The sequence below is a fragment of the Mesoplodon mirus genome (assembly GCF_964341445.2).
Source record: "Mesoplodon mirus genome assembly, chromosome: 9".
Taxonomy (NCBI): domain Eukaryota; kingdom Metazoa; phylum Chordata; class Mammalia; order Artiodactyla; family Ziphiidae; genus Mesoplodon; species Mesoplodon mirus.
Window position 1 is genome coordinate 91714954 of NC_138985.1, and position 6604 is coordinate 91721557.

Here is a 6604-nt window from a genome sequence, read left to right on the forward strand (position 1 = left end):
ACCATGGCTCACAGGCCTAACCACTCCGCGGCATGTGGGATCTTCCTAGACCGGGGCACGAACCCGCGTCCCCTGCATCGGCAGGCAGACTCTCAACCACTGCGCCACCAGGGAAGCCCCATGGTGATTATTTTTAAAAGCTTTCTTATTCATTAGAGAGTCAAACTGAAGTAGTTTAGGGTGAAATACAATGATATCTGAGATTTATTTTAAAATACTTCAGGAAGGGCTTCCCTGGCGGCGCAGTGGTTGAGAGTCCGCCTGCCGATGCAGGGGACACGGGTTCGTGCCCCAGTCCGGGAAGATCCCATGTGCCATGGAGCAGCTGGGCCCGTGAGCCATAGCCACTGAGCCTGTGCGTCCGGAGCCTGTGCTCCGCAACGGGAGAGGCCACAACAGTGAGAGGCCCGCGTACTGCAAAAAAAAAAAAAAAAGATACTTCATGCCTACCTTCAAAACCTTGTCCCTGGGACTCCGGATCAGGCCACAGCCAGGGGCAGGCTCATCCCTTTTCCTTCAGGCCCCTCCCTGTGCAGGGGCACTATTCACCCCACCACATCCCACATCGCCACACCCTCCATATGAGCTTCAGGAGGTTCAAGACGTGCAGAACTGGGCAGGCTGAGGGCCCGGTTTGGAAGGTACATGAGGCTTCCTTCCCCCATTGGGCCAAAGCCAGGCCCTGGGCACTGAGTGCTGCTGAACCCCGGACAGGGCCTTGCTGTCTCAGGCCAGCATTTCATCCTGGGCAGATGTCCCCAGAAATATCACAGGTCAGAAAACCAAGCCTGGGGCCTCCCTGGTGGCGCAGTGGTTGGGAGTCCGCCTGCCGATGCAGGGGATACGGGTTCGTGCCCTGGTCTGGGAGGATCCCATGTGCCGCGGAGCGGCTGGGCCCGTGAGCCATGGCCGCTGAGCCTGTGCGTCCGGAGCCTGTGCTCCGCAAGGGGAGAGGCCACAGCAGTGAGAGGCCCGCGTACAGCAAAAAAAAAAAAAAAAAAAGAAAACCAAGCCTGAAGTTGTCCTGACTTCCCCACCCTTTCTTGGCCATAAGTCCTGCGGAAATGCCAACCCTCACAGCTTCACCTTTTCTGTTCATAAAATGTGTGTGTTTATCTGAGGGAGAACCAGCAGGTGCAGCAGCAGTCACAGGAAGCAGAGCCTCCCACCCCCAGTCGGGAGACAGTCACGGAAAGGGAACCCCTCTCCCTTCCTCACATGGGCTCGGACCTTGCGTCTGACACAAAATCTGGAACTGGTCTTCACAACCCGGTAATTATTTGGAGATCATGGACAAAGCCCAGGAAACCCCCTCCATACTTGAGGTAGGAGGGATTGATGACCCTCCTACCCTTGGGGGAGCGTGGCAGGGTGTTCATTATTTATCCCATGTACTGGATGATGCAACCAAGGCTTAGAGGTCTCACAAGACTTGCCCAAAGGCTCCCATCTGAAGATTAGAACCTGAGCCTTCAGACTTGCAACACCCAGGCTGGATATACATACAGCATTCCCCCCTTAGCTGCAGTTTCCCGAGGTTTCAGTTACTTTCAGTCAACTGGGGTCTGAAAATACTACATGGAAAATTCCAGAAATAAACAATTCATGAGTTTCAAATTGCTCATCATTCTGAATAGTAGGATGAAATCTCTCGCCCAGGATGTGAATCATCCCCTTTGTCCAGTGTATCCCATCAATTCCTTAGTAGCCATCTCAGTTATAAGATCCACTGTCTCAGTATCACTGTGCTTGTGTTCAAGTAACCCTTGTTTTACTTAATAATGGCCCCACATCACAAGAGTAGTGATGCTGGTAATTCAGATATGCCAAAGAGAAGCCATACGGTGCCTTTAGGTGAAAAGGTGAAAGTTCTTGACTTAATAAGGAATAACCTCGTACGCTGAGGCTGCTAAGATCCACAGGAGGAACGAATCTTCTACCCATGAAACTGTGAAGAAGGAAAAAGAAACTTGTTATAGTTTTGCTGACATACCTCAAACTGCAAAAGTTACGGCCACAGTGAGTGGTCACTGCTTAGATAAGATGGAAAAGGCATTAAATTTGTACAATAAGATATTTTGATGGTGAGAGAGACCACATTCACATAACTTTTATTACACTATATTGTTAAAATTGTTTTATTTTATTATAATCTTTGTTGTTAATCTCTTACTATGCCTAATTTATAAAGTAAATTTTGCCATAGGTAGGTATGTATAGGAAAAAGCATAGTGTATACAGGGTCCTGTAACTGTCTGTGGTTCCTGTGGGCTGTGGAACGTATTCCCCCCCACCCTGCCTTGCCTTGCCTTTCCTGTGTGGCTAAACCAGTGCTCAAACCATGCCAACAGGAATCATTCTCTATCTCTCAGCTCTACTTTCTTCAACATTGGCATCATTCTTAGATGGTAGCAAAGGTGACCACAAAAACTCCAGGCTTCTACCTTCCAGCTTGGCAACTACTCAGGAAAGAGAACATCTCCTTCCTAATTGTTCTAACAAAAGTCCCAGGACTGACTCTTCTGGGACCTGGCTTGGATCACATGCCTATTGCTGAACTAATCACTGTGGCCAGGAGGATGCAGTATTCTGATTGGTCAAATTTGAGTCTTTCCAGAAACTGGGGAAGAAGGCAATCCTACTTGGAATGAGAATGGGGAAGGGGTAGTCTCCCCCCAAAAAAGAGGGTTCTAGTACCAAAGAGAGAGACAGGAATGGACTTTAGGAAGACAGAAGGAATAGCTGATCTCCTCCAGGAATGCTCTGAGCATCTCTGTCCCGGCTCCTCTGATTCCTGACAGCCTTCCAGAGCATTATTCCAGTTAGGTTTTCTTTCTGAGAAAGGGAAGAGAAGAAACTCACTTTGACCCCTTACTTTTTTGTACAAAGATCTAAAACCAGCTCCAACTGGCTCTTAACTTCAACTACACAGCATCAAATTAAAAAATAGCCTTTGACCCTGGACTTAGAAAAGGGTGGAATGATTGTCCTGGGGGCTAAGAACTTCTCCTGATAAGAATGGGGAACAGTTTGTTATTGGTTATACCGGACTGGGCCTTGATATGAAGTCATCCAAGTTGTCATTGCTCTTATTTGGGTTATATTATTGGTCTCTCCGCTTTGTCTGGGGTCATGCTTTTTCCACTGGGAAAATTACTTCCTTTTTTCCTCCCTTATAATGGAATACCTGCTGCTGACACTTTATACTGTAAGGCATGGTGGTTCTGGGCACATTACCATAAGCATGATGATCTTAATGACCCCTTACAGCAGAATAGCACCTTGACATCTAGAAAAGACTTTCACACACATTATTACATTTGATCCCCACAGTAACCAGGGCAAAGGGGTATAGTATTACACTCATTTTCTTTAGATACAGAAATAGACTCAGAGAGGTTAAGTGACTGGCTGAAGATCACAGAGCTACGTTGCCTTGGGCAGCAGGAAAATATGGGCAGGAATAAGCAGGCCTTTATTCAAGGGTTCATTTATTTAACAAGATTAGACTTTATTGCTGCAGAGTTCATCAGAGCTAACTCCCCAGTGGAATTAGTTTGCGGTATGCAAACTGCAGGAGCTCAGAAGGACCAAAGTACAAACACTGGGCCATGGTGCCCCCAGCAGCAACGACTAGAGTCCTGCCCAGCATGTCGGCACTTGGGAGTCACCCACAAGCAGGTTCAGCCCTGCTATGGAACTCCTCGTCGCCTATCCAGCTCCTTCTCTCCTCACAGGGGCTGGGAGCTGGTCCAGGGATGGGACTGGGGCATTAGTCACAGAGAGGGAGGGGACAAGTCTAGCCAGGCCCGGAGTGCTGGGGAAGTCTTAGGTTGAGTGGAAACTCCAGCCTGATATGCTGGGGGCTTCCAGTCCAAGGCCTCTCTTCTCCTGCACCCACCTCGCTGCCTTTTCCCCAGTGTTCGAACTCCTTGCTGACAAGCCCCATCAGAGAGACAGCTGGCGGCCCTCCTTGGCCTCCTCACAACTCACAGACTCTACTCATCACCAAAGAAAGGAAGGGGGCAGGGTGGCCAGAGGAGACAGTGCCTCCTGTCGTGGGAGGAAGAGCCTCTGGGGAACTGGGGACGGCCCCCCATTCTTTTGTCCTACCCCTAGAAACCTCCAGGGATCCTCTCACCCAGACCCTCTGCCTGCGTCCTGAGCAAAGCATAGGTGGCTGAGGTAAATGGCACCCCCTGCAAAAGTGGGCCCTGACCCCGCCCTTCCAGCCCTGTCCCTGGGACTCATTGTCAAAGTCCTGGGCCGGCTGGCAGGAGAGGAAGTGACCTGGCCTCAGAAGCATCCGGGAAACCCACTCTGTGTTGGCCCCAGACCTCACAGTGGGGCTTAGTAGATCAGAGAGCTTTCCCAGCGTTGTTTGAGGTGAACAGGACAGGGCTTTTCAAAGTTTGTGCAGGCCAGAGGAGAAAAGATCCAGTCAGCTCAGCCTGCCCTCCCCGGCTTGAGCGAAGTTTTCCCTGGGCCATCAGGCTGCATGCTGCTGGGAGGCTTCTATTCTAGAAGGTTCGCCAAGCGTCAGAGAAAAACAGCGGATGCCAGAAACTCATCCATGTGAAAGGATTTGTTTTCCCCCATAGGAGAAAAATCCAATCACACCTTCTCCCAGTTGGAATATCTGCAATTACCTCCCCGCCCATATGTGGGAAAAGAATGTCAGGATTAATCAAATGACATCACTCTGGGAACCCAGTGCATCCCAGCACCAATCTTTTTGAAAGGCCCCATATGGGAAGACAAATTCAATTTGTCTTGTCTAGGGGAAAAATGAGTTTTAAATATGTTGAATTAAAAGTGATATCTTCGGCTTCCCTGATGGCGCAGTTGTTGAGAGTCCGCCTGCCGATGCAGGGGACATGGGTTTGTGCCCCGGTCCGGGAGGATGCCGTGGAGCGGCTGGGCCCGTGAACCATGGCCGCTGAGCCTGTGCGTCCGGAGCCTGTGCTCCGCAGCGGGAGAGGCCACAACAGTGAGAGGCCCGCATACCGCAAAAAAAAAAGTGATATCTTATATACTAGACATTAGTGATCCAGAACAAACGCCCTGGGAGAAAAATTACCCTGAAAATTGCAAGTAGTCAGGTTGCCGAAGAACTGCGAATTTATGCTGCAGTCCAAGCATGGAAAGTCCACTCGGGACACCCTCATGTCCTGGGCTGGGCCCTGGAGGACTGGGTGCCTCAGACAGAGCCCTGGTTCCCAAGGGCCGGCCTGGGCAGCTTCCCTCAGGGACACCTCCCACCCACCTCCCAGAGACCTGCAGCCTTAATGTCTTCCAGCTGGGCTGGGATGCCATGGCCTGAAGAACCCTAGAGAGCCAGCCTGGCCAGAGCAAGGTGGTGAGGGAAGGCTGGGAAGAGAGAGAATATGTCCGGTTTCCACTGTTTTCCCAAGCCTAGTGGACACTGATGCTATTAAAAATCTAGTTTACAAACCCTGGAGGGTACTGGTTGTTCTCTTCCAAGACAAGCTGGTGGAGTAGAAAGCTCCACCCAGGAGATCTGGGTTCTAATCCTGGCTCTGCCCATAGCTGGCTAGTGCAAGTCTCTTCCGCTTTCTAATCCTTAATTGATAAAACAAAGAGCTTGGTTTAAATGATATCCAGGATCTCTTTCAATTCCCTAAGATATTTTTCTTTCTTTTTGCTCTCCTTTTAAGAGTGTAGAGCATGGTGAGTATGAGCAGTCTTTCAAATCAGCCTGCTTGGTTCTGAATCCCAACTCTGCTGCTTTTTAACTGTGTGACCTTGAGCAAGTAACTAAACCTCTCTGCGCTTCCATCTTCTCTTCTGTAAAATGAGGATAACAGCCATCTCATAACCTTGTGAAAGCATAAGGTGAATTTACATGTGCAAAAGGCTTTGTGTAGCTCCTAGCACACAGCTATTATTTACTGAGCAACTACTGTATGCCAGGCTCTGTACTAGGCATTGTAATGCAGAAATGAGCCAGAGAGACATGGTCCCTGCCCTCCAGGATGTTACTGTCTCCTATCAAATGCTGCCCAGGAAGCCCCTCTGTCACAGGCACCTGTGTGTATCCCTAAGAGTGGGATGACTCCTGGCATTCTGCCTTTGGCGTGGGGTTGGGCATGGAGCAAGCCCCCCTATTAGTCCCCAGAGCACACATCAGCTATCTGACCTCTCAACTTTTCCCTTCCCTGCTTCTTTGTTGCTTTTGCACTCCTAATTCCATTTGAAGTCTAATTTCAAAGATAATAGAAATAAATAAAAACTGCAAGAGGGGACTTCCCTGGTGGCACAGTGGTGAAGAATCTGCCTGCCGATGCAGGAGACACGGGTTTGAGCCCTGGTCCAGGAAGATCCCACACGCCGCAGAGCAACTAAGCTCGTGTGCCACAACTACTGAAGCCTGCGTGCCTAGAGCCCATGCTCCGCAGCAAGAGAAGCCACCGCAATGAGACGTCCACGCACCACAACGAAGAGTAGCCCCTGCTCGCCCCAACTAGAGAAAGCCTGCACACAGCAACGAAGACCCAACGCAGCCAAAAATAAACAAATAAAAAATAAATTTATTAAAAAAAAGAAATCTGCAAGAGAGCGTCCTCCTCCTTCCCTACCCCTT